The sequence below is a fragment of the Sus scrofa genome, chromosome 8 (assembly GCF_054392235.1).
Source record: "Sus scrofa isolate SSC_HxYL_T2T_F1_AM1 chromosome 8, Sscrofa_HxYL_maternal_Yorkshire_Landrace_v2.0, whole genome shotgun sequence".
Taxonomy (NCBI): Eukaryota; Metazoa; Chordata; class Mammalia; order Artiodactyla; family Suidae; genus Sus; species Sus scrofa.
The window spans coordinates 123,893,381-123,907,363 of record NC_139390.1 but is presented as its reverse complement, the minus strand read 5'-3'; the positions used below and the strand labels follow the sequence as shown (position 1 = coordinate 123,907,363).

The 13,983-nt window shown below is 34.4% G+C and overlaps 1 long non-coding RNA gene across 16 annotated transcripts in view; it reads left to right on the top strand.

The window, feature by feature from the left end:
* The window catches only part of LOC106507803 (uncharacterized), a 638,301-nt gene that overhangs the window by 430,566 nt on the left and 193,752 nt on the right, over window positions 1-13,983 (top strand). For 15 of the 16 annotated variants that reach the window (XR_014813302.1, XR_014813299.1, XR_014813291.1 and 12 more), the window contains exon 4: window positions 7,914-7,991. This is a non-coding gene — a long non-coding RNA (uncharacterized LOC106507803). Of the gene's footprint in view, window positions 1-7,913; window positions 11,541-11,864; window positions 12,658-13,983 lie in introns of those variants that run through there. The other variant, XR_014813304.1, reaches the window with a different exon arrangement.

The following is a 13,983-nucleotide window of genomic DNA, read 5'->3' as shown; positions in this document are numbered from 1 at the left end:
AATATGCTATTAAAATTTTACACTTTTAATTTATTTTCCCCAGCATAGTATGAATTGCATGTGCCAAATAAGGTACATTAAAGAGACTGAGCCTGTAAAATAGTTGTATTTAACTATAGAACTTAACTATACAACTTTTTGTATACCCCTTTATTCAAGCTTGTGTTTAAACATTGACAGTCTTAGAACTGGGATTTAAATGCAGGAGAAAGAACCAGTCCCAGTGTTAACCAACTGTTAGCTTATGGGAACAGCCAAGTCTCCTGAATAAAATGCAAATTACACATTTTAGCCTTTTAATAATAATAGATTCTGTTGTGGCTAAATTTATTTCTGAAGTATGTATACCCAGAGTATGCATAATGAAATTTAGGTTTTAGTGACCTCAGACAAAAATGGCTATATTTAGCTAGGTTAAAAAATCAGACAAAGGAATAATCTTTTCCTCCTTAATTCCTTTCATTAGAAGCTATACCTAGCAGAGGCTAAGACCTTTAGTAACACTTTCCATCTGCCCAGTTTGTCTGTATAGTAATGATGTTTGGGACATGATCCCCAATGAAGATCAAAGAGTAAAGAATCAAAAGTAAGATATAATTGAGGGAAGGCAAAGGGGGAAAAAAAGAAACAAACAAACAAAAAATCTAAACGTTTTTTAGATACCTGGAAAAATTAGATAAAGACGTGAATCTTTTTATTATATACATTAGGGAGTTAATGCCATTCTGAGATCACATGGATAAGCCCCATTTAGTCCACCTTGAGCTTTGAAACCAAACTGTATAGTATTAGAGTTATTTGTTCATTACCCTTGGGTTCCACTGGTTTTCATTCATTCATGGTGCCCAAGCACTGGAGAAGAAAATGGACTGTTTTCGGGTGTCTAAGAGGAAAAGGAAATATGTCTGTTAGCACTGAGGGTCATAAGTAGATACAGGCTCTGGAAGACAGACTCTACAAAGGCCCCAAACGATCCCTGAATCCTCATTCACAAATCCTTATGTAATCCTTTGTTTTAAGTTAGGCTGGGTTTGGTTACTGGCTTCTAATGAATTGAATGTAACAGAAGTGATGGGATGCCAATTCAAAGATGACATTTAAAAAGACTGTAGCTCCTGTCTTGGGATCATTCTCTCAGAATCTGTACTCCAGGAGAAACTAGCTGCCATGATGTAGAGAAGGCCACATGGCAAGAAGCTGATAGTTCCAGACTTTAGCTAGCAAAGACCTGAGACCCATAAACATCCATCTGAGTGGACTTCATTGTAGATTCCCCTTCACTTGAGACTGAGATAACTGCAGCCCCAGGTAACACCTTGATTGTAGACTTCTCAGAGATTAAGCCATAAACACCTATCTAAACCACAGCAAGATTCTTGACTCATAGAAATAATAATTTTTGTTTGAATTTGTTAAGCTTGGGGATAATTTGGGGTAAGTTTGGGGTAAATTTTGGAGTGATCTACAGTCAGCAATAGATAATTTAGGTAGTGTCTTTTGGAGTCTCTGCTTAGTTTTCCATCCTACCTTTATTTGATAAAATATGGGATCTATCTTCATTAATCCAAATTTTAAAGATAATTTTTATAATAAAATAAAGATACAGACATTGGTTACCATATAGAGTAGCTCATTAATTTCTTTGGTAGTAATTTTTCAAAATATCTAAGACCACTGTGAAAATAAGAATTTATTTCTGAATTCTGGGTCCTATTTTCTTCCCTCTACATCCATTTAATCCCGCATAGAGAAGTAACTGAATTTAACATATATTTATTTTTAAAAGGATTTGAAATCTATTCATCAGTTTTCTTTATTAACACTTGGAGTTCATGACAAACATATTTTTCCATTAAACTAAGGCAACAATGTGAAATGGGATAGAATGATCTCAAGTAATGATATTAGGATATCTTTAAATAAAATTAACCTCAATAAATATAGTTATCCTTTCTTTATTTTTCCTTATCTATGCTATTATTTATTCTTAACTTGTGTTGTATGATTTGTCTTAGAGACATTTTTTACATACTTAAGATGAATATCCTGGTGACTAAAAATCTTAAAATGATAAGAAATAAGAATAATTTTCTAACTTCTCAACTACGTAGATGTAAAATCTTTCCAATGGAAGAGAATAATTACTCATTAGAGTGGCAAATAATTTTATGTGAAAACAAAGTATTTTATCAGCAGACAAACTAGCCTTTGGCATAATCCTTTGACCACAGGGCACTCTGAATGGGAGGGGAGGGGCACACTACATCAGAATTTGACATCCAGTTGTATAAAGGCTGGATGTTTCCTTCTTATTATTTTTAACTATATAAAATCTTTAGCTAGATTTTATAAGACAAATCTTTAGCTAGACCAACAAAGAGAGAACACTCAAATAAATAATATAAATGTTGAGAAAAGAAGAAAGAAGAGATATTACAACTAGTGCCACAGAGATAAAAAGAATCATAAGAAGCTACTGTAAACAATTATATACCAACAAACTGGATAACCTAGAAGAAATGGATACATTCCTTGAAATATACAAGCTACCATGGCTGAATCATAAAAAAAGTAGAAAGTCTGAAGAGACCAATTACAAATAAGGAGACTGATTTAGTAATCAAAAATCTCTTAACAAAGATCACAGGACCAGATGGTTTACTGGTGAATTGTACCAAACATTTAAAGAATAATGTATACCGATATTTCTCAAATGCTTCCAAAAAATCGAAGAGGAGGGAACCCTTCCTTACAACCCATTTATGAGGACAGAATTACCCCGACAGAAAAGACAGACAGAGACACCATAGGAAGTAACCCTGATGAATACAGGCATAAAAATTCTCCACAAAATACTATCAAATCTAATTCGACACTATATTAAAAGTATTGTACACCAATACCAAGTGGGATTTGTCCCTGGGATGCAAGGGTGGTTCAACATATGAAAATCAATTAATATTGTACCCCACATTAATAGAATAAAGAATGAAAATCACATGGTCATCTCAATAAATGCAGAAAAAAGTGTTTGATAAGTTTCACCCCTTCATGATAAAATCTCCAAACAAACTAGAAATAGAAAAGTACATCAACATAGTAAAAACCATGTATGATAAGCCCACAGCTAATATAATTCTAAGCAATAAAAAGATAAAAGCTTTTTCTCTAACATAAGGACAGAGGCAAGGATGCCGACTCTTGACACTTCTTTTCCATGTAATACTGGAAATCCTAGCCAGAGAAATTAGGCAAGGAAAAAAATTTAAATTATGCAAATTAGAAAGGAAGAATTAAAATTGTCCCTTTTAGCAGAAGACATGATCTTATATATAGAAAATCCCAGGAGTTCCCATTGTGGTGCAGCGGAAACGAATCCAACTAGGAACCATGAGGTTTGTGGGTTTGATTCCTGGCCTCCTGGCTCAGTGGGTTAAGGATCTGGCATTGCTGTGAGCTGTGGTTTTGGTCGCACACACGGCTCGGATCTGGCATTACTGTGCCTATGGTGTCGGTCAGCAGCTAAAGCTCCAGTTCGACCCCTAGCCTGGCAACCTCCATATGCTGCAGGTGTGGCCCTAAAAAAAAAAAAAAAAAAAAAAAAAAAGAAAGAAAAAAAGAAAAAGAAAAAAGAAAATCCTAATGATTCCATTAAAAAACCCATTAGAACTAGGAGTTCCCATTATGGCTCACCAGTAACAAACCGGACTAGTATCCATGAGGATTGTGGGTTCGATCCCTGGCTCTGCACAGTGGGTTAAGGATCTGGCAATGCCATGAGCTGTGGTGTAGGATGCAGACATGACTTGGATCCTGCATTGCTGTGACTGTGGCTTAGGCTGGCAGCTGCAGCTCGGATTTGACCTCTAGCCTGGGAATTTTCATATGCTGAGATGCAGCCCTAAAAAGAGGAAAAAAAAAAAACCCTATTAGAACTAATAAACTAATTTAGTGAAATTGCAGGAAGGAAACAAAATCAACACACTAAATTCGCTTGTATATCTGTATACTAAAGACAAATTATCTGAAAAGGAAGTTACAAAAACAACCTCATTTACAGTAGCATCAAAAATAATAAAATACTTAGAAATAAACTAAACAAAGGAAGTAAAAGATTTGTATACTGAACATTAAAAATGTTGATGAAAAAATATAAGAAGAAACAAATAAATAGAAAGGTATTCATGTTTATGGATTGAAAGATTTAATATTGTTAAAATTTCTAAACCACTCAAAGCAATCCATAGATTCAATGCTATTCCCATCAAAATCCCAGTGGGAATTTTTTTGCAGGGAAAAAAAAAACTCTGTAATTTTTATGGAACTGCAAAAGACCACAAATAGTCAAATTATTTCTGAGATAGAAGAACAAAGCTGGAGGCATCATGCTTATTGCTTTCAAAATATGCTAAAGCTATAGTAATCAAAACTGTATGGTACTGGTCTTAAGATAGACATAGATGAATGGAATAGATTAGCCAGCCCAGCAGCATATCCACAATATGCAGCCAACTGATCTTCAACAAGGATGCCAAGAATACATAATGGGGGAATGATGGTATTTTCAATAAACAGTATTGGGAACATGGATATCCACATGCAAGGAATAAAATTGGACCCTTATTTTAACACTATATGAAATCAACTCAAAATAGATTAAAGATTTAAACATAAGACCTGAAACTGTAAAACTTCTAGAAGGAAACATAGGGGAAAATCTTCATGACCGTAGGTGGAATACTTTATCAGTTATTCAATGTTGTTGTTACTATCAATGGCATTTGTCATATGTTCTGATGTACTAGCTTAGCCATTAGGTTAGATGTGCCTGGATTTGCATTGTCTTTTCTTCCCGATTGATTGTATGATATTGAATAATATAGTTAACCTTTCTAATCCTCTATTTTCTCACCTGTAAAACATAGGGTTATTGTGAGGATTAAAACCAAATTACTACACCTATTTTCTCCATTTTTTTCATAGTATTTGCCTAAATCACTGTATACTTTTCTTTTTGAGTATTTATTGTCCTCATTTTTCATAAGAATAGTTATTTGTTATTTGTTCATCACTGTTATTACAGAGTCTATAGTATAGGTATAGGTCTGTGACTAGCCTATAGAAGAAACATAATAAGGGGTTATAAATGAATAGATAAATAAGATATAATTAGTATGGTTTTAATACATAAATGTAGGGTATTATTATTAGCATAGAGATTATTAAAAATCCTCTCTAGACCTTGTAAAGAGGTTAACATTATTATTCCCACATTAATGACAAGGAAACAGGCTCAAAGAGGTCACACAGCAATACTTGGTGGAATCAGGACTCAATCTATTCCTAAGTTCATAACCCACACCATATCTAAGGTTCTTTTTTTTAAATTTCATAAGTAAACATCGTTAAAGAATGCCTTAGATCCACTTCCTGAGAGACACAGCCTGAGTCAAGTAATTTGATGCAAGCACTCCTAGAGTGGACTCATAAGAAGCCCATAAGGATATAAATAGAAGCAGGATATGGCACAGCAAGAAGCTAAGTAAAACTGTGTGTTTTCACTGAAGTCTAGATTAAGCCTATCCCACTGGGCACTCTGGAGTGTGAATAGTACCACAGAGTTGTCATGTCTTGTAGTAAGTGTCTTGGGTGCTGCAACTTTAAACCCCATATCAGCTAGTCTGGTTATTTTATGTCCTTCTCTTTAGGGGGGTGCGGAAGTTCTCAGGCATCTTCTAGTGAGATAGGCTCTGCCAGCTAAAGACAATTCTCTGGAGAAGGCTGCCTTTGTACCTCATAATAGTCCACACTCAGCTGACAGGTGATAAATTCATTGGCCAAGTAAAGGGAATATGGGCAAAGCACCAGCAGCCTCTCTTAAAAGGGAGTTGATAAGCCTGAGTCAAATCTTGATTTTTCTACTGTTGCTTATGCATTCATTTCACTCCAGCAGCTTATATCCACATTTCTAGAGCCTTATCAACCTAAGAGAAACCTATATATTAGATTTTCATTTTGGGTAATGGTTAAAATTACTCAATAATAAAGAAACACTGAGAAATTAAGGAAGCTCTGTATCAGTACCACTTCATCCTCAACAGGAGTATTCTGTGGTTGATCCTACTTTTACTTGATGTCACAGTTGCCAGTCTCTGGGCTTATGCATTTCCACTATTATTTTCTGATATATGGCATCCAGAATTTTACCATGTTCTGTACTTTCTTTGCCTCTAATCCATTTTGCTATGAATGTCCACTCATGTCATGGTTCTTCGCTTAATGTTTACCCTGCCATTTTGGATTCTGCTTAGAACTTACCTATTCGTGCTTACATCTTTTTTGGACTGTTTCCTCTGTTAGGAGTTCATATTTCCCTTGTACAATTAAGTAATACATTTACTCTGAGACATTATTCAGTCCTTTGGAGCCTCTTGAACTCTACGCCTGTATTCCTCAAATCCTACAACTAGTAGCTCCCAGTGATGACAGTATTTTTTGTTTCAGAAGTCCAATTATGGTGTCCTCCTTGTGCATAGCACACTAATTTATCATTGTAAATAGCCATAAAATATTTTGAAATGCAGAGCATTTAATTATGCAGAGAAGGGTGATTCTCCAATTTTAACCCCCTTGAAGACTCTTTAGTTGTCCATTGCAACCCCCATAAACATCAATAAGACCACAATCTGAAAATTAGGAAGTGAGAAACCACCTCTTGAGACAGCTGAGGTCTAGGTGAACCACAAGGAAATGCCTTTACCTGAAAGCCATGGTGAAAGGGCAAGGAACTCTGGTGAGCATGATTCTAGTTCATCACGAGCTAGGAGACTATGGATGTCATAAAAATACATCTTTTACTTCCTAATAGCCTCTGAGTGCATTGGTATCACTTATGTTTTAAAAAATTCATGTGTAAACCTGTATTTGGATTTCCTGGTAGAGAATAGTAGCAATAACAATCACAACAAAATATAATGATAATAATGATGATAAAAAAGAAGAAGAAAAAGAAGTAGCAGCAACAGATGTGAATCTTCTCTTAGAATACTTGACCAAAAAAATAAAGAACAAGTAACAAAAGCAACAACAACAATAAATAGTAAATCAACAAAAGACCTATTGTATAGTACAGGGAGCTATATGCAATATTTTGTAATAACCTACAGGGGAAAGTAGTCTGAAAAAATAATATATGATATATTATTATATAATATTATAAGGTATAATAGTCTGAAAAAAGATATGTATTTATGTGTAACTGAATCACTTTGCCGTTCACCTGAAATGAACACAGTACTGTAATTACAGTACTGTAAATCAACTATACTTCAGTATAGAAGTTCCCTAGTGCCCCAGTGGTTAAATGATCCACCATTGTCGCTGCTGTGGTGTGCGTTTGATCCCTGCCCCTGGAACTTCCGTGTGCCAGGGGTGCAACTTAAAAAAAAAGGAAAAAATAAAGAAACTCCAGCATAAAATAAAATTAAAACAATGAATAGTAATAGTAATTGTAATAATAATAAGAAAAAGTAAAAGGAGAAATAATACTAAACAGTAAATCCCACTAAACAGTTTAGTAAATAATACTAAACAGCATAAAATAAAATTAAAACAATGAATAGTAGTAGTAATTGTAATAATAAGAAGAAGAAGAAGTAAAAGGAGAAGTAATACTAAGCAGTAAATCCCATCCTGACTTTTCTATTGAAATCTTTTAGCCTGAATTGCTAGTGTAATTCTATATGGGAAGAGCTTATTATATGTCAGACTTGTGCTACAAACTGGAGACACATACAAAAAAATTCATGAGACATTTTTCTTGTAATTATCGGGCATAGAGTTTAGTAAGCGGAGGTGAAATGTAAAAATTGCTTGCTAAAAATTGTTACTTTTGATATACTATTTCCCCACAGAGGAACAAGACAAGAAGTATGAAGACAAGAATTCTACATGTGCTGAGTGAAGAAAGTTTTCAGAGTAGGCAATTCAAGGTAAATCTTAAGAAACTTCTTTCTCCCTGTCTCAGTTTTGAATATGCAAAGCAATTAAGGATCATTACTCTTATCCTTCTCTGTTGACTTGAGGGAGAGGACATAGAAATAAATTCTAGAGATGAAGAAAAAGAAGGTAAGGTATATATAGCACTGGGGCCATATGGAGGTGGTGGTGATGTTTGAGGAGATGAACTCAAATATAGAGGCTTGGAACAAAGAGAGAAAATATCATATATTAGAGAAGGTTCCAGAATGATCTCCTTTACTGAAATGTCAGGATTACTACCTGAAAGCAGATAAGTGATGCCTAAAGTTATTATTCCTGAAAACTGAAGGACAGTTAGCACCAAAAATCACAAAATTGTGAATTATTTTTCCTTTTGAAGTTGTCATAAAAATGTATTATTTTGCCTACTGCATATATGAAACCAACCCATTACTGCTTCAGAATAGTATGGGCTTTTTGTAAAGTTGAATGAACATTTTCATTAGACAGATAAAACCCATCATGGAATTTATTATCTGGTGAGGGAGACAATTCAAAATTATACAATACACACTCACACTGATTCATATGTATATGAGTTGTCTTTTGACATATGACTTATGCTTTAACTCATTCAGAATATCTTACTGGAGATACTGCCTTATGCTGGAACTGCTAGATTCTGTGAGGAGTATAAGAATGAATCAGTAGATTCCACTCTGTGGGAAATGTCAGTCCAATTGGAGCAAATAGGGCATATAACTAATGATAATTCAAAATGTAGAAAAGGTAAGTGTCATAAGAATACAGATTATATTATAGGATTCCCAAGGAGAAAGAGATTACATTTTAGTGGGAGAAAGAAATACATTCTTTTGGAGAAATTGACCAACTATCTAAGTCTTGAATGGAGTTCATAGTTTGAATATGTGCACAGGAGTAGGCAGAGTGGAAAGTATGAATAAGGCTGTGTTAATAGTTTGCTAGCACTTCTGGAGCGAAGTACCACAGACCAAGGGGCTTAAACAATAACAGTTTATTTTCTCATAGTTCTGAAGGCTGGAATTCTGAGATAAAAGTGTCAGCAGGTTTGGTTCCTTCTGAGGACCGTGAAGGAAGATAAGATCTGTTCCAGGGCACTGTCCTTGGTTGTAGATGGTTGTCTTCCCTCTGTATATGTCTATGTCTAAATTTTTTCTTCTGTATAAGCTCACAGTCATATTGGATAAGAGTGCACCCTAATGACCTCACTTGATCTTAATTATCTCTGTAGTAACTCTATCTCTAAATATAGTCTCATTTTTAGGTAATGAGTCTAGGACTTCAACATTTATTTTTTGTGAAAAAACATAATACTGCCCATAACAGGCATTGAGGCAAAGAATTGTGGGATATATATAGTGATGGACTTTAGCTTGATTAAAATATAGTTTCATATTGGAGTTCTCCTTGTGGTGAAGTGGGTTAAGCATCTGCAGTGGTTCAATTTGTTGTGGAGGTGTTGGTTAGATCCCCAGAACAGAGGGTTAAAAGATCTGGCATTGCTGCACCTGTGGCATAGGTTGCAGCTGTGGCTTGGATTCAATCCCTGGCCTGGGAACTTAGATATGCAGGCAGCACAGCCATAAAATGTGTGCATATGTATATATATCTATGCATAAACCAACGTAGAAATTAAGTTTGACAAAAAACTAAAGCCAGATTGAATAGATCTTGAATATCAACATAGAAATTTTTAGCTTGATTCTTCAAGCATTAGGGAACCAGAAATGAATCTGATCAGGGAAGTAATATAATAATTACAAAATTATTGAACATTTACAGTGTCCAGACACCATGCTAAGTGTTTTACCTTATCAACTCTGTTATCATCTTGTTTAAATCTTTGCATCAGTACCTTTAACCTGGTTTTATTAATTTTGTTTTACAGAGTGGTAAACTAAGATTAAATAGGTTATAGTTTATGAATATGAGAGCAGGAAAACTTCAAAATCTGGCAACACATCCAGTGTATTTTTAATCTTAGACATTGTATTTTTCATCTCTAAAATTCCAATTTGTGTGTTTTTTTAATGTATCATCAATTTCTCTGGTTCAATTCTGAACATATGGGATAGAGTTATAAGAATTTTTTAATGTCCTCGTCTTTCAATTCTTATATCTGTCAGTTGTGAGTCTGTTTCAAGTGGTTGATTTACCTCTTTATCATGGCTCATACTTTCCCGCTTCTTTGCATGTCTGGTAATCTTTGATTGGATACTAGACATTATAAATTTTACCTTGTGGTGTTCTGGATATATTTTTACAAATATTCTTGATGTTTGCTCTGAGATGCAGTCAAATTACTCAGAAATGGCTTAATTCTTTTTTTGTGTCTTGCTTTTAAAATTTGTTAAGTGAGAGGGGAGCAAGGCTCAGATAGGTGAACTTATTCCCCATTTCTGAGGCAAGACCCTCTCTCCACTTTACTCTATGCTCCATATATCTTGATATTTTCCAATCTGACTCATAGCAACCAGCACTCTTCTTGCCTGTTATGAACTGGACACCATTACTCTAATCCTTTCCAATGATTCTTTTCCTGGCCTCAGGTAGTTTTCTCAAATATATGTATTGATCAGTGCACTGCTGACTACTCAGGGTACTATCTGCAGAGTTCTGGGTTTCTCTCTATGTATATATCTCTCCTCTCTAGCATCTGTCCTGACAATTCTAGGGACTTTGATCTACTTTAACTCTCAAGTCCATCTCCTCAACTCTGGTTATGCTCTGGGCTCCACCTCAGTGCCTCCTTCTTATGTCATTGCCTGGAAACTATCCAAGACATTAAGGTGGGACATGTAGATCTTACTTCATTTACTTCTAATTTCTCAGAAATCATCACCCTTTATTTTCTGATGCTCACTGTCTTATAAATTGTTGTTTAAATATTTTGCATGGATTTTGTCTTTTCAGGTAGAAAGGTAAATTTGATCATTTCATTAAATCTTGATCTGAAGCAAATATCAACCTAGGTGTTTTAATTCTAAAATAGTGTTTTCCACATAAATTTTAGGATATAGGGTATAAAAGTAGAGTGGAAAATGGAGTTATAAAATTAAAACGTATGTAAGGAAATTGCCAAGGTAAATATGTGTTAGTGTGACAAAGGGTGGAGCAAATAAGGGAGACAGACTTAAATGGTCTCTTCTAGGAGGAATAGGATGAATAGGGCTGTTTCACTACTATTATTGCTAAATAGCATGACTTCTAGGACATTTGGAGTCTCATACTGATCTAAAATTAGTTTTTCAAGGAGGAACCCTTCTTTCCTTCCTTTTTTCTTCATTTTCCTCCCTACCTAAGCACAGGTTGATCTTGTAGCCATGCCATCCTCATCTTCTTTCTTTTCCTTGTAGTGAAAACACCACTGTAATGGGTAGGGGACCTGATACTATTTCAGTTGCCATTTAATGATAATTTCATATCATCACCTTCCTGTTGCTAATGTGCTGAAATGAAGTTAATTATCCCTTCCATATTTACTAGAAGCTCATTTGTGAATATGGTCCCAATTAAGAGTGATATCATAGAAATTTGGTGAGATTTTGTGGAAGAAAGGACTTCATGGACACAGTCCATTCTTGAGGATTGTGTCCATGAAAGAGAATGGAGACATGTACATGTATGACTGAATCACTTTGTTGTACAGCAGAAATTATCACAGCCTTCCCTAAATCAACTGTATTTCAGTAAAACTTTAAAAAAATTAAATTATATTTTAAATATGTCAGGGACTCTTGGTTTTTAAAATACAAATTCAGAGCTTTATTTTTTCATTTTTTAAAGTTTACTGAAATATAGTTGATTTACAAGGTCATGATCATTTCTGCTGTACAACAAAGTGATTCATTTATATGTGCACACATCCATTCTTTTTCAGATAATTTCCCATGTATGTTATCACAGAATACAGGGAACTCTACCCAAAGTTTGATTTTAGTCATTCTATCTGAATTATCACTTTGAGGAAATACAGTAGTCTCTTAATATCTGTGGGGGATTGATTCCAGGACCCCTTGTGAATACAAAATTCTCAGATACTCAAGTCCCTTATATAAAATGGCATAGAGTTTGTGTATAATCTACACACACCCTCTCATGTAATTTAAATTTAAATAATCTTTAGATTACTTATAATACCTAATACAATGTTAGCACTATACAAATAGTTGTAAATGCAATGTAAATGCTATGTGAATAATTGCTAGCCCGGGGCAATTTCAAATTTTGCTTTTTGGAAATATTTGGGAAAATGTTTGGAATATTTTCAATTTGTCGTTGGTTGAATCTGTAGATGTGGAACCTGCAGATACAGAGGGCTTGCTATGTGGTAATTTGTATTCTAGTATTTCTGATCTCAATATAAATCTACCCTCAAATCAGCATGTCTACTATATTTCTTATTAGTAATATTTATGATTAAGGTTAGAGACATCTACACAAACCATGGAATGGATTAGCAATGATATCCTGCTGTATAGCACTGGGAACTATGTCTAGTCACTTATGATGCAGCATGATAATGTGAGAAAAAAAATGTATACATGTATGTGTAACTGTGTCACCATGCTGTATAGTAGAAAAATAATGTATTGGGGAAATAAAAAAAAGAAAATAAACGAACAAAAAAAGAAATTATACAACTCAAATCTTACACAAATGATACCGAGAGCTAAGAAATGATCTCTTTCCTGTAGCTTATATATACTAAAATTCCTGGAGGCTAGGTTAATCATGATATGCTGACAAAATATAAGTATCAATATCTAATTTTTCAATTATCAGATTTTAAATATAATGTCACAGATAAAGGGGTGCTGTAAGAAAGTCATCCCATATGTACATTTCTAAACAGAAAATAAAGCAAATATACTCTGCTTATGTTTTTACTCCTCTGCTGGTGTTTTCTGTCCTTCTTGAAAATGAATGATTGAATAGAATGGCCTAGACGTAGGGTCCATTTCTCTTTGTGCCTTGGTTAGTGTGAAGATCCTACAGCCTGAAGCAATATCTTCTTTAGAAAATAGGGAATTATTTAGAGAGTGCATTCCTCTTGTGATTGCAAGGGAGGATTCCAGGGTTTTGTAAAGGCAAAAATAATGCTTTCAAATCCACACAGATGTCATTCAAAGCCCAATGCTAAGTAGAAAAAAAATTAAGCAGCCACAATTATTAGATCCTAGGCCAAAAGATACTCTATAAGCTGAAATTTGCATTTTCATTACCTAGTTAATAGTAATTCAAACTAATAAAACACACCACTTAGAAGGATAAAAAAGATAAAAATGATTTTTAAACTTACTAAATAATAGCTGAGACAGAAGAAAACTGTTAAAATGTTAATATTTTTGTAAAGTTACAATATTGTTAATTCATACTAATTTTGTGAATTAAAAGTATTGATTTTATCAACAAACTTTTCAGCCCACAGTTTCATTTCACTTAATCAGATTTTTGAAATGTTCTAACCAACTTGCAAATTTTGATGTGGCTTTGGTGGTTTATACTGTTTCTTTAAAATAATTGCAAGGTTTCCTAGGACCTAAATGTATTGACAAGAACAACGCAAATTTGGCAGATTTGTTTCAAATGGTGAATGTGCTATGGATTTGGGGATTGGGTGTATGCGAAATACATGTTATAGCATTCAGTTACAGATTTGGTGTAGCTGGTCTGCTCACTTCCTTGGTCCTGAAGAAAACCAGGCCAGGTCAGGCAAGAGCAAGGAGCTTTGGCGAAGAATTAGTGGGCACTCTAGCTAGCTCTCTAAGGGGAAAAAAAAAATTGAAGTGAGAAAAGAGGAGTGCTGGGGGATGGGTAGAAGAGAAAAAATCATGTATGAAGGGGAAAATAACTCTCTTCAAAGAAATCATTCTGAAGATTACTAATTTCTCTAAATATTGATGCTTGTGAAAATGAAAGTGCATAATAAATGATTTAAAGGACGTCTGAACTCTCAGG